This window comes from Varanus komodoensis, unplaced genomic scaffold (assembly GCF_004798865.1).
Source record: "Varanus komodoensis strain SLA01 unplaced genomic scaffold, ASM479886v1 scaffold52, whole genome shotgun sequence".
NCBI lineage: Eukaryota > Metazoa > Chordata > Lepidosauria > Squamata > Varanidae > Varanus > Varanus komodoensis.
In genome coordinates, this window is record NW_025336114.1 from 3,019,667 (window position 1) to 3,034,624 (window position 14,958).

Sequence of the window (14,958 nt, forward strand, 5' to 3'; positions counted from 1 at the left end):
AACTGGGGAAGCAGTCAGGACAAACTGTACAAAGTTCCATGAGGCTAGAATAACTGAACCACATTAAACAACAAAAGACAAGCAATACAATATTCAGTCAGGAGGCTATACAGTTCCTAGAGCGGGTTTCCATCAACTATGGGATAATAAACCAAGACTACCCTGTTATATGATAAAACTATCCCCTACTTGTCAAGTTACTAACCCTAAGCAATGACCCTGACCCAAAGAAGAGGTCAGCCAAAAGGTCTAGAGGCACCATGTAGAGGTGCTGGGCCTAGAACAAAACTCCAGCTCAGAGATTGAACTTGTCGACTTGTCAGTTATTTGTGCTAGAAAATCCTGAACTAGGACCTCCAAAGACACCACCCCTAAGGCCTTATTCTTTCAAGGGACCAGTCTCCCATATACCAGGGACCTGTTCATCACTGTAAAAATAAGCTAGCAAAAAGATGAAGGAGATATATGCCTGCAGGCAGAACCCAGGAAAAATGGCAGGGAAAACTGTTTTTTCAATGGAAATGTTTTGGAAAATTTGGGGAAGAGACTGGGGTTTCTGTTTCTTTCCATCCCCTCCTCCATTTTTTCTGGGGGATTTTCTGCATATATCTGGGCCAGAGTTTTACCCCTTTAAGGCTATTTACATACTAGCTCCTGAACCAGACTTCTTGGTAACTCAGGGCTGGCTGTGGTCCTTGCTTGCAGTGCATTACAGGACTGACACTCCCTATCAGATGTTACCATTGGCTCATGGTCACTAGCTGTACATTCAATAAGAAAAACTCATTCTTGCCTACTTTAAATGAATGTTATTGTCCTCTTTAACCTGAAAAATGCTTTTGCATTACTACTAAGTTTATGTTCAGAATGTTAGTGAAAACGACTTGTAGCTAATAAGGCTAGGGAGGCAGCTGAAAATATACTGAACTGCTAGGTCATTTTTATAACAGTTTGGGGCTTTTTTGTTTTTAAGTCAATGAAATTTCAGAGAGGCCACATTTTTAAAAACATGTTGCACTGATTTAAATCAGTACTTATATTCTTATAATCTCTGTGTGTAACATGGAAATTGACATCAGGAATAACGAGGAGAACATTTCCTTCAAGATTATAAGGGACAAAAGCAGCAGCTTTCAATTAACTCCAAACCACAGACTAACAGTAGGAACAGTACTATAATTTACCAGGACAAAATAAGATTTCTACAGGCAAGTTGTATGATGGTTCTTCAGATGAGTGCACTGGTTTTGGGATCACTAAGCCAAGTAGACAGGCTGCCTCCCAAACAGAAGCTATTACAAATAACTTTGTGGCCAGTAATTTAACTGAGTTTCAGGTAAGAACCATAATTCAGTAGTAGAGCATATGTTTTCCATGGAGAAGGTGCCAGGTTCATCCCTGACATTTTGAGGAAGGGTAGGAATAGACCCTTCTCTAACGTGCTAGAGAGTTGTCGCCATACATTATAGAACAAAGGTTTTCAAAATGGTTCCTGTGAGACCCCTTTCCCCTTTTGCTTGTTATGTGATGTGTTTTTAAATTAACTTTGTTTTTATATGGGATGCTGGCATTTGGCCATGCACGGTGCCATCCCCCTGCCCCATCTTTATTTGGGTTCAAGAGAGTGGTTTTGTGTCTTGGAACTCAGACCCCATTGGTGCCTTGTACTTAGTTTGTTGGGCAAATTAGACCTTTTTAGTCTTTCCTGTTTGTCTTCTGTTAAATGAATGTTATATGACTGGCCCTGCCCATCATGTCAAATATCTTGGCAACCACTTTCTATGCGTTCCCACAGCACACTCTCAAAATTGTAACTATGCCACCAACCCCAAAAAGCTGGGAGGAGGTTGGTGTAAACAGGGAATTTCCTATACTCCTGAAGAATATCGGCCATTGTTGACCATTGTGGTCTTCTGTGCCAAATCTACGAATAATCTTTTTAAAAGGTCTTTAAGGTCACCTCTTGAAATTTCAGCTATTGTGGTAAACCTCTGAAATACCAGAACTACTGCATCTCCAGGTAGCAACTTCTGCTATTTCTACATGCCAATATGTAGGATGCAATTTTAGCTTTTTGTATTTTAGAATTAATGTCTGACTGGACAGTAAAAATGTCCTTTGCTTGGTTAGGAAGTAAGCAAGGGCATTCAATACTGATGGTCTATCCTGTGCAATCTGGAGGGAAAAATACAAATTGACAAGGACATTTGTCAATCTGACAAAACTTATAGAGATTTAACAGGAAAAAAGCCAAGCAAACAGCTGTAAACAACAGCATGTTCTGAAGCTCACATCATACTTTGGATACTATGACTAGTCTAAACTAAGGTTTCGTGTAATGCCTGAGTTCAGGAGCCTGATTTCCTGCAGGAAAAATGGAGGAAATCAAGTCACAATTCATAAAAGAAGGTGTAAATCTAGCAGCCAGACAAAAGATGCTTTCAAGCCATGTCAATACTAATATGCAGTATCTCAGAAAGAAAAAAAGTTCTCTAAGCTGTATTAAGAACACATTTCACAAGTTAGTTTTTACATGAACTTGAGATTACATACTGCCTGAAGTTGTACCACATCACAATAGCAAGTCACCTTCATTATGAGATACAGTGCAACATGATGAAAAATTCTGAAGTGCAGCTTTCCAGACAGACTGCAGAAGCAGCAGTTCTAGCAGAGGGCCAGATTTTGTGTATCACCTACTTTACAGGTTCCTCAGTTCCATGTGTTGTGCATAAATAGGAAGAACAAGCTGCCTATAAATATGAATTAGGTGCTCACAATGCATTTTCCCCAATGTGGCCTTCCACAAGCAAGCATTTGGACTTGTGCAACTATGGCAAGAAATAGAGCACTTGTTGTCTGCAGATGAACATTTCCTGCTGCCATCTTTTTCCATCTATCCCTCTACATACTTCCCCTCTGCAAGAAGGAAGGATCGGGTGGGGACAGCATGAGATGATCAAAACTAATACAGGAGTGGGGGAGGAAACACAGTTAACAAGAGAAATGTGATTTGGAACATGAGCAGAAAGCAAGTTGAGACCCCTGGGCTAAGGCCAGTCCGAATCCCATCTGCCTTTTATCTGTGGCATATGCCTTTTATTTGAAAATGTGATTGGCTTTAAGGTTCCTCCTTGCCTTTCAACAAATAGAATCTCCAGTGCCCATTCTTTGTCTCCACATCCCCCTGCAGCTGCTGCCATATCACATCTCACATTTTCCATTCTGCTGAGCAGGGACTCAGAGCTCTTGTTCCCCACACACTGGGATGACAAGCTGGTGCAGAGCTGCTCTACTCTTAAAGGCACAGAATCTCCCAAGCATGAAAATACTCCCATCCAATTTTGCTGACAGATCTCATATCTGAACAGTGGCTGAGGAGGAAAAAAGCAAAGCACATGCTATCAGCATAATCCTTGTTTGTTTATTATTACAATAGTCAGACAAAACAGCTTGCAGTTCCCCAATTAGCCTAGTTGTTCTGAAACAGGATGAAAAACTTCAGCTGCAGACCTAGGACAAGACTCCCATACATTGCACTGTACTCCTCAGGATCAGCAAGACAGAAGCCATAGAGGAAGAAATTTATTTTGAGATGGGTCTTTCTGAGCATCTTGTGCATTTTTCCCCAGAGAAGATATAACAATGAAAAATCCAGCAACAGCCTCAAGTAATGAAAATGAACAAGGATTTATCCTGTAAATCAAGCCCAACAGAGTGATCTTGACTCTGCTTGGGTCACTTTTTTGTAACTTAGGTGGAGGCAGGAAAAACAAAGCAATCAAAGTGTTGGCCAAACTGCATGTAACTCATAATGCATCACTTGAGGTTGTATGCACAGGCATGAACAATAAGCTTCAACACTGGTGCACAAAGAAAATATTTTTTAAAAAGTTGCTTCCCTCACCTTAGTCTCAGCAAAAATCACTAGACAGAGTACCAGTGTTGCCCATACCCCAGGGGGAGCCACTGCTGGCGTAACTGGAAGCTGGTATGTCACAGAACAATTGCAGCAGGGGGCTGATATGTGCATTTTTGGAATGCAGCACTGGAGTGAAAGGGAACTCTGCTTCCCTGTCCCATTCTAGAAACAAATGTTTCAACTCTTCTAGCACTGTTCCATCTGGCATTGGATCCCACATGCAACATAATGAGCAGAAGTGCATGGACTGCACTGGATACCATCCCTAGGATTACATTATATTATATACAGTCCTACATTCACCATTTTAGAAGCCCACTGCAAAAGCAAGATGTTCAGCCTTTGGAAATATTTCAGGAGCCCAAGATAATAATTCAGCTGTGGAATGATGATTTATCCAAGTATTATTGGTGGAATGACATTTAAAGGCAAGGAAAGTCACTTCCAGTCCTTTCTTCACCAGCAGTTGACAATTAATTTGTTATTTTTACCCACTAAATATGTTGTGCAGCCATTGGCTTATGCTAGTGAAACATCGTTACTGCTGGGACACCATGGGATACTACCCATGGATGGAACAGATGACAGGCTATGATTCAACTTACGTGTTATTGAAAACTGAATTAAAAATAAGGTCTGCTTCAAGTGCAAAGATTAATAGCTCAGATATACTTGACTCAAAAACCCCTGCCTTCCTGAGTCAAGCTGAAAGTAAATCCAATATTCTATATTCATCCTGATCCCTTGAGATAAGGAAAGAAGGGAGGAAGGACAGACAAAGATCAGACCAGACTTTGTATTGCCATAGTATAAAACTAACAGGATTTTTAAATGTGTAGTACTCCATTTTTACAACCCAGAATATTTGTAAACCTTATCTTAATCATGTTAACTACTGTATAAAGAAACTGGATGTTTGCAAACAGTTCTGCCAGATCAGTTCTGGCTAAGTTTGTCTTCCTTATCCCAATTGCCAATAATATTATAGAAGGAAAATATTATCTACTGGAAAAATAACTGAAATTGACCAGAGCAAAAGCAAACTGCAGGGTGATAAACAAGTGCCATTAGTAGAAAAATAAGTAGGCTCTTCCAATAACAGAGTAACACCAAAGATGTAAAATTAGCAGGTCTCAAATATAAAGCAACCCTCATATGAGAGTAAATAACTCTTTAAAATCTTAGAGGAAATTAAGAACATATTTAACTCTCTCTGACTTCCACTGAATCTTATATACATTTACATGAGATTAAGCCCTATTGAACTCAATGAATCACACTATTAGGCTACAATGCTAAACAGAAAGAAGCAAGTCCCACTGAACTCTCTGAATTTATTTCTGACTAGCACATAAAGGGCTGCACAGTTAAACACTTCTAACTGTGGCTGGATCATGCTCATAGTTTTAAACCTGTGTCCTGTATATTTCTAGTCAGTGTGAAATATTGTTACATTACCATGGCAATTCTGAATCTCTACAGCCGTTTTCTATCAGAATACTGAGAAAAGCCAGTCTACAAGAAGTCTTGACTTCCTGCCAATTTTCCTTTAGTTAATGGGGGGATTGGGGGCAGGAAATAATCAACTACTTTATTTGGTTCTGCAAGAATAGACTCTATATAAGCAGTCCCAGCCTTTAGTCTAAAAGTGCACCAGCTTCTAAAAACAGAATGACTTGCACCAACATAAACCATGTGAGTGCAATGGATTCAAATCATACACCTGTAATCCTAGTGTGAACATTATTAAAAAAAACAACAACAGAACAACAACATAAGAGAGGGAGAGGAAAGGAGACAGTTATGGCCTAAAGGCATAGCAAGAGCATATGTGAGCTTATAATTTTGTTTCTGCAGGGGAGCAGGTCAAAAGTCTGGATTTGGCCCCTTGAAAAATATTATACAATGTAGCTACCTAGCTTTCCTCACAACCCACATCTCTTCAGGCATTGAAATTCTTGCAACAAGAGGAGGATAATAAATAGTAAGAAATGTGAAGTGAGGAGGGGGTCAACATCAAATGATCAAAACAACCTGTTCTGCCCCATAAGAAGTAAACCTAGATCCTAAAAGCCCCAGTACTGGTCTAACATTATGGAATGTCTATAGGCAAAGTAGGAACCAACAGTTATCCAAAAACACTCTTTAGAATTACTACTGCATACCCAGCATAAAGACTAAGGACAAATGGGAGCCAACAATAACCAGCACAATATCCTAAAAGGGAGTGCTGGGTCATCAAGAGGGCACTTGAGAGCTTCTACCAGAGGATCTTGCAGTGGGTGACTTTCTCAGACACAGAATGCCAAAAGACAGATGAATACCAAACAAAGACAAAATTCCACCAATGGATCCAGTAGGGGCAAATGGCTTGTGAAACAGGAATAAGACCAGGGTGAATAAGTGTTACACAACCGTCATCCATATAACTAATTCCCCCCACCCACCCAGATGGTTTTATACCAGGGCAGATTAGTCCACGGGCAGACAGATATCAAGCTTCTGGAATATACTTGAGTTTTTTCTAAAACCTGAAGGATCACCAACCAGTCATATGCAACATATTATGGGGGGGGGCAGCAGAATGAAAGAACAAGATGCCTCTGAGTACATGCCCCAAAACAGATTTTGTTTTCACTGTCGTTTCATACAAAAATCCACTCAGGGGCACTAAAACTGCTGTTTCAACTAAGAATCAAATCTACTATCTAAGCTGGTTATTGTATGCAGCCATTCAATAAGTATCTACTACTGTTGCCATGCCAACATCATCCTGAAAAATAAAACCATCACAGCTCAGTAATACTAGCAAGAGAATCAAGGCAGGAACTGAGGCTGGCAACAGCTCAAACTCCCCCACTCCTCCTCCCGCATATGCCAAAAACCACAGGGCTACCTGTCAGGCAATATTTTTATATTACTCAAACAAATTCTAATGGCTTTTCCAAGCCACTCAGGGAGAATGTCACAGGAATAACTTCCCTTTTAACTTAGCCAGATCAAAAGAATGGCGAACACACTGAAAAAGCAGGTACATGACTTCCACCTGCCAATATATAACTGATTGTCCTATGCTGAAATCAGGTATGTTAAAAAGAGTGCCCCAGTTCCAGAACAATACCTGGATGTATGAAAGAGTTCAAAAACACACTGTCAAAAGACTTTTACAATATCCATGTGGATGGGTTCCCAAAGTCAAAGCTCAACTAAACCTTAATGGATGGGGGCATATAGAACATGACCAAGGCTGTGCCTGCAACTTCTGAGATAATAACAACCCCTGCAAAAATTCAGTTCCTTCCAAAATGGCAAATTCTTGAAATCAAGGAGTTTCAGTGATGCTATACATTGTATCTTCCGCTTATCAGACAGAAAATTCAAAACGAACAAAATATTATATAGAACTAGGGGATTCCATCAAATGAAGCTATCAGAAGAGAACTACATATTTTGGTAAAAATATGGGCTTCTCAACCACAATCCACCCATAATGCTTGTGGGGGGGATTTGTAGAATCACCAAGTGCAAAGAGGGGAATCACCCACCAATTCTTTCCTGCAAATACCACTGCACTCCAGCTTCCCCAGAGGTCAGGCATTCCTCTCCCCACAAATGACTATATTCCCTGGCCAGTTCTCATCATGTTTTTATCCAGCTTACATCTGAAATCAGAAGTCCAGCTTCCAGGAAGGTGTGGCGAGATGCCACAGGGTATACATGTGAATGATATGACACCCTTCTAACTTGGCAAGCACAGATTTGGGATCTTTAAAATGTCTTTTTTCCTATGGTCCACACAATAAATGACACATCTGCCCTACATCTCCACAGTTTCATGGCCTCAGTTATCATAACTGCAAATTCCCTATAATCTATCTAGATTTTCCATGCCAGTTCCAGGTACTCCTAGAAAGCAGCCAACAATGCTTGGGAACTCATGAGCTCCATCATATAATGAGCATAGAATCACTACAGGAAAATAGGTTACCATTGTGATAAAATTACCTGTAACCAACACCAAGTAGTTTTGTAATGTACCTAGAAGTATGTGCTTAATAGAGCCAAAGAGCTGCCCTTCAAACATCAGCATAAGATTTAGTGCCAGCGGGTGCTGAACTGTTTATTGCATGGAAAAAATCCTGGGCACCTTTAACATGACTCTAAGAATTTTATTCTGGTAGCTGTTCATGTTTACTATGTAGGGATGTGAGGAATTCATTCCAATTTCATGAAAGAAGATACCTTCCCTAAGAATGGGACATATCTGTCTGATGGGACTGAGGGATATTTGTTCCATGGGGCTCCATGATCCTATAAGATACCTCCTTTGGGAATGTAAGGCACTGGTTCCTTCAGGGCTTTCTAAAAAACTGGAGATAGAGGTCTATGAGATATTTGGATCTCTGTGATGCACGGTATCAGTTCCATATTTCCTCTTAGTTTTAGGAGAGAGAAGTAATCAGTGCTATGGAGCATCTGTTCCAAGGAATCCATGCTGAGTTGGGAAGGAAATCTTGTCTAAAGAAAAATGTGTGCCCTGTGCAGCAAAGAATTGCCAAGGAGCTTTACAATGCTGGCAGGCACCTTTGAAGATGTGAGGTATCTGTTCCACATAACCAACATCCTGTATTCTTTCATACTAAGGGTATGTGTTTCTTATTGTTACATTTCTATCCCACCTTTCCTCCAAGAAACCCAAGAAGCAAGGTGAAATGGGCCATTTTAGGCAGCAGGATTTAGGGAACTTAAGGAATGGACACAGGCATCAAGTGTAAGTACCTCAGTATAGGTACTTATACTTGTGACAACCTTTGAAGTATAAGTACCCCAAAGGCTGACACAAAGAGGAAGCTCAAGATCTCTTCTCACCAATACCAAAGTGTAGGACACAGAATAATCAATTCAAACTGCAACAACCCAGCTCCAGGCTAGATATCAGGAAAAGCTTCCTCACTGTCAGAGCAACACGACAGTGGAACCAACTGACTAGAGTGGTGGTGGGTTCTCTCACACTAGCAACATTTTATTTTATTTTCCAAATATTTTAACAATTAATTGGTTTCATCCTTGTTTTTATCATATTATTGGATGCAGTGTGTTGTGTGTTGGTCGCTGTATATAGTTGTGTTTTTTGTAAGCCATCCAGACTTTTAGTATTGGGACGGCATATAAAAACTTTAAATAAACAAACAAAAAGAAACTGGACAGCCATCTGACTGGGATGGTGTAACTTGGTGTCCTGCAACAGCAAGGGGTTGGACCCAATGGTCTTCATAGCCCCTTCCAACTCTATTATTCTATAATTGTATAATTCTAGGAAGGTGCTGATGTCCACAAAGGGCAAGGAAGCTTTCTCAAATGCTTCTTTTGCACTGGACTTGGTGGGTGGCATTTGGTGCTCAGCTTCAAACAACCAAACATCCTGGGCAAAAGACCAATGTCTTATATTGAGAAGACCAACACATTCACCTAAAAAGTCAGTGTGGGGTAGAAACTGGAGTGTTACAATGGAACTCAGAAGATCTGGGTTCTAATGCCCACTCAGCCATGAGGCTCTCTGGTGCCCCTCACAGACTCAGCCTCACCTACCTCAGAGGATCGTTGACAGTATCAAATTTAAAGCCACCATGGACTCCTTGGAGGAAAAGGGGGTAGGATATGAATGTAATAGTAAATTCATTGTGAACTGCGCCTTCGCTTGAGTGGTGAAGGGCTGTTTCAAACAATTTATGTAGAGAAGAGAGATCCTCACTTTTTCACATGAAGTACATGCGGGGGGGGGGGTCTGTTCTGCAGCAGGCTGATCCTATCTGCGCTCCTAGGTCTGCGGGGAGGTGGGCTTGCTCAGTTTGTTCCCCGAAGGATCCCACTGCAACTGAGAGGAAGGCTGTCGCCCGGTGCTTCCTACAGACTGGGCGCGTGTTCAGCGGGAGCGCAGCGCCCGCGTTCCGCTCGTTCTTAGGCAGCCCCGCAGACAGCGATGCTCCTGCTCCTGCTCCTGCTCCTGCTCCTGCTGCCGCCGCCGCCGCCCTGACATACGCCCACCCGGCCCCTCGGCGGCAAGGCGGGCCCCTCTCACCTTGAGATAGTCGTTCTCGGAGCGCAGCTCCTCCAGCTCCCTGGCGACGCCGGCGTCCAGCAGCTCCTCGGTGAGGTCGGAGAAGGCCAGAGAGGTGCTGAGCGGCAGGCGGCTGCTGGCCAGCGAGGCGGCCGTCGACGGGTCCTCCGGCAGCGGGGACACGCCGTCCGCGGAGGCGCTGGCGGGCTGGGCAGGGGCGCTGCTGCTGGCCGGGGACTCCGAGTCGCTGCCGCCTCCGCTCAGCCCGCCCAGCTCCAGCAGCGAGAGCAGCTTGGCCTCCTCCGAGGCGCTGCAGTCCGACACCTCCGAGCTGCTGTCCGTCAAGCTCAGGGCGGGCGGCGGCGGCGGCGGCCGCGCGGGCCCGGGCCCCTTCCCGGAGCCGCCTACCGCCACGGCCGGGCCCTCGCCGGCGACCCCGGCCAGGCGGCTCCGCCCCTTCATTCTGGCCCCGGCTCTGCCTCCAGAGCCTTTGCCCGCGCTCCGCACCCCCATGGGCGGCACGGCCTTGCCCTTCTTGTCGCAGCGGCCATCCTTGAGGGCCCCGGGCCGCCGGGAGTGCGCGCCCACGCCGCCGGGCTTCCCGGAGAACGAGGCGGGCGCGCCGGGGTGGCTGCCGCGCCGGCTCTTGGCCAGCGACCAGCCGGGCACATCCTTGGGTCTGGCCGGGGACGGCGCTCGCTGCAGCTTCTTCTTCTCGGGCTGGAGCGGCGGCGGCGGAGGGGGCGCGGGGGCCGAGGCGAGGGGCTGGCTGGACTCCGCCTCGGCCGGCGCCGCCATCCCCCGCGGCGAGCTGCGGGTCCCTGACTAGTCCCCCAGAGGCCGCCTGGGGCTGGAGTCGCTCATGCTCGCACCCGGGAAGACCAGCCTTTCCTTCCTTCCTCTTCCTTCCTTCCACGCTGCGCGGCGCGCCTCGCTGCAAGTTTCGCGCCTGAATGAGGCTCGCTCTGGTCCGCGGCGAAACCGGATTGGGTTGGCCGTTAAGCTGTTGCCGCTGCCACGCCGCGATGATGCTTCCTCCGCCGCCGTCTCTCGAAGGAACCACCGCTCCGCCGCCCGCCCTCCTATCTCCGCCCAGCCGCTAAGCCGGTGACGCGCGCGGTCGGGGAACAAAAGGCGGAGAGAGGCGATGGGATCCTCGAGGCAACAGCGACCCCCTTCTCCGGACGGCCGAGAGCCCAGGGAATTTCTCTCTCCTGGCTGAAAATAAATACATAAAGACATACCCAGCCCCATGCTTCACCTTTCTCACCAGTTCCTCCATAAGCAGGGTTCCCTCTGGGTTGGAGCTCAGCACAGTATAGCCCAAGGACCTCTTTTTTCATACCTGGGTCACCCCAGAACATAAAAATAACAAGTGCTTCTGAACATACGCAGAGTGTGGTTTTTGTCTCCCACAGATGAATTTCCAAGATTAAAAGGTAGGGCTTCCTCATTAGAAGGCTGTAGCTTCAGACATGAGACCCTGGAGCAAGCTGACCACCAGGCAGGAGAACTATGCTCCTCGACTCAGAAGACAGATAGATTTCTCCACTTAAAGCAGAAGAAGACTGGAAATCTCTGCACTGTCACCCACACTTGCAAGACAACAACAAAGGCCAAAACCACAATCCAGCCCTGGAGCAGTTGTTTGTAGCCTGGAACAGAATGGTCAAGACTGCCTTGCGTGTAAACAGCAGCACAACACAGGAAACATACAGAAGGCAAATACAGGAAATATACAGGAGCAATTCAACATACTTGACATTTGTTTCTGGAGGCAAATGCCATTTGTTTCTTGAGCACTGTGCTGCAGTGCTTAAGAGTGCAGGCCCGTGACACTGACAATCTGGGTTCCAGTCCCCACTTGGATGTAGAGCCAACTGGATGACTTTGGGCCAGTCCAAGATTCTTAGCCCAGCCTACCTCACAGGACTGTTCTGGGGATAAGATTGAGAGCAGCAGGAGACAAATCATATAAGCCACTTTGAGTTTGTTATTTGAAAAAACTGGGATATAAATCTAATAATAGTAGTAAGTGCCTATACCATCATTTTTTAACTTCTGAAAGTAATCACTAAGTCAAAAGAAACAAGCAAGCATAGCAGGCTTTTTTTTTTTTTTTTTTGGTAAGCCATCCTGAGGCTTGTACAAAGGACGGGGTAAAAATGTTTTAAATAAAATGAATAAATTTTTCCCTAAACCTTTCCTGTATATAGTTACTTCCACTCTTCTGATATTCCTCTTTATTAGCATTATCTGCTTTCTAGCCTTTCCTAAACCAGACTTCTATCAAGCTGATTATATTCAAATCATTATTAAAGTAGTTATATATAATAGTATATGATAACATTATAATATATATATTATAGCACTTATTATATTCAGATAACTAATTATCCAAATAATCAGTTCAAAGGCCAGCTACACAGCAGCTGGACACTTGGGGGAAAAGCTTCTTAGGCACTTTCTTTCTCACTCGTTCTAAGAGATCTTTCTGTGCAGAAGCATATTAAATGCATTTCAGTAATCCTTGCAATTGCCCTACAAAATAGGTCATTATTATTAGCCCCATATAATATTGCACATGCAGAGCTGAAGCTGAGTGATCATGGCTTTCTGATCTGAACCATGGTCCCACTTCCATAAACACAATGCTATGGATGGATAGACACTAGATCACAATCTACAAGTAAATCTCTGGTGACTTGCACCATAAATTATACTGCCAAAATAAGAAAAGCTTGGGAAGTAGATTTGCATGCAGAAGGACTGTGAGTGCTCTTCAACTCTGGTAGTCAAAATGTATTCCTAGCTCAGAATTCTGTCATTTTAAGTATATGTCTTTTGCAGCAGAAACCACATTGTTGGAACTTGGGATTCCAGTCACTAAAATCAAAGTGAGCAGTCCCACAAGCCTGCACAACACCAGAAAAATGCTCACATTAGTAGCCTACCATCAGTCATATCATATGCCCACTCCAGATTGTCATTTTCACCTTATCCATATGCCAATACTCTTCCTCTCCTCTTGACAGCATTTACTTTAGAATCTTTTTAGCACAGGTCAGATATTTACCTTGAGTACAGTTGATAGCAGTTCCATTTTCTTTAAATCTGTTAATGTTACTTCATTATAGTTAAGTCTGGTGGTTTCATTAAGCACCTAATCAACACAAGTGTAATACTATTTTAGTTACGTTATTCTTCAGTTAGCCATTTGACATCCATAGCCTGGCTATCAGAAGCATAACTCACGCCAGCTCAGTATTTCTCTGTTTATCAACAGTCCTTAAGTCATCCTGCCAGACTTTTTTCTATGGAACACTATTTATAGCCAGATTTTCCAGTAATTGACAAAGGTGCATTCCTTCCACTTGTTTTAAAAAGCCTCTCTGCTTTCATCCCAACAGCATCATTTTTTCTCCACTCCAGTTCATTCCCTTATTGTATATAACCCTAATTGTGCCTGAATATTAGTCAGGCTTCATTCTGCTATGTTTCCCCTTCCAAGTTTGAGTATGAAGCCCCAGACATTTCAGTAGTCCTTCTTTAATTGTTGTTTCTGGGTCATTTTCCATCCAGGCACTAAACTAGCAACTTCTTGGCTACAGATACTTGCATCCTTTGCCTTCAAGATATGTCCCAAACTATATTATCTAGTCTGCTTTCCATCAACATAAGGTAGGAATGGCCATCTTTTAAAACCATAGGTGAGGCAGACAGATTCTTACACACAAAATTAGACTGCCACTGAACTATTGTGGTGTGGTCTGTGGTGGTTAAGAGTGTTAGACAAAGACTGAGGAGACTCAGGTGAAATTCTCCACTTTAAGCATGCCAGAGCAGACTGCTCTTCTGGGCAAACTGTCCATTCTATATTAATGGCACCAACCCACTTTTGGTAAGTCAGCCTCTCAGCTGCCCACATGTCTGCTGCATAGAGACCACAAAGAAGGAAGACATAACCTTACCTGCCCTACAGGTTGCTTACTTGCCTTATAGCAAGTTAGATCATTGAGTTCATCTAGCTCAGTACTGTTGACTCCAGCTTTCAGAGTTTCTCCAGGCTTTCAGAAAGGATTATTTTCTAGCTCTAGGAACTTCCAGTATGCAAAACACATGCTTTTAAAATAAGATATGGCCCTCCTACTTGTACTGTCAACCCATCCAAAGAGAATGTAGCTGCTTTTTAACAGTGTGAGTAGCAAAATTAATGGCCCCATGTTGTATTTTCCAGTCCAAAACTCTGGCACAGCCCTATTTCAGCACTGTGTTCACTGACTTCTATCTTCCATTCATCCTATCAGACTCTGCGGCAGCACACAAAATAATACATTATTTTTAAAAACACAAAACCTATACAGTACAATAAAACTTCTATCCAACAGCTTTCCGCCTTTTCCAGAAGGAGAGTGAGGGATGTAGCCAACATAGCAAAGTGATTTATTTCCAGGAAAACTACAATCTAGGCAGTGCCAGCTCTGTGCACAAAACTCATTGGCCTTTTAAAGGAGAATGGAGCCAGAGAAAATCATATGCACAGCAGGCAGAATTCTGCAGTATACATCTGAACTGAAAAGGGAAATGCAATGCTATGTATGAAGCAAGGAATGGCTGATGGAAAAGCTGATAGTTGTAGGCAGGCAGAGAAGAAAAGGATTGATGCAGGCAAGTTGGAGCACAGATGAGCTACTGTCTCCAAATCATTTGCAAGCCTTTGCAAAGTCTGTTAAGTAGCTTAGTTTAAATTCAGATATACTAAAGGAAGTATGCCAATAAGACTCAGCTCTACATCTCATTTACATTGGATTCATGTGTAGCAGTGACTGTCCTGAACCAGTGTCTGATCTGGCCGATGGACTGGATGAGGGCTAACAAATTGAGACTTAATCCAGACAAGATGGAGGTACTATTGATAGGTAGAACCCTAGTCCAGGAGGAGGAGATCCACCTTGTCCTGGATAGGGTCGCACTCCTA

General features: G+C 43.7%; 1 protein-coding gene across 1 annotated transcript in view; it reads right to left on the bottom strand.

The window, feature by feature from the left end:
- SOGA1 (suppressor of glucose, autophagy associated 1) overlaps positions 1-10,328 on the bottom strand; it is a 90,692-nt gene extending 80,364 nt beyond the window's left edge. Inside the window, exon 1 of the mRNA XM_044447483.1 lies at positions 10,002-10,328. The gene's annotated coding sequence lies outside the window, so the exon portion shown is untranslated. The remainder of the gene's footprint in view (positions 1-10,001) is intronic.
- Between the last annotated feature and the right edge of the window lie 4,630 nt (positions 10,329-14,958).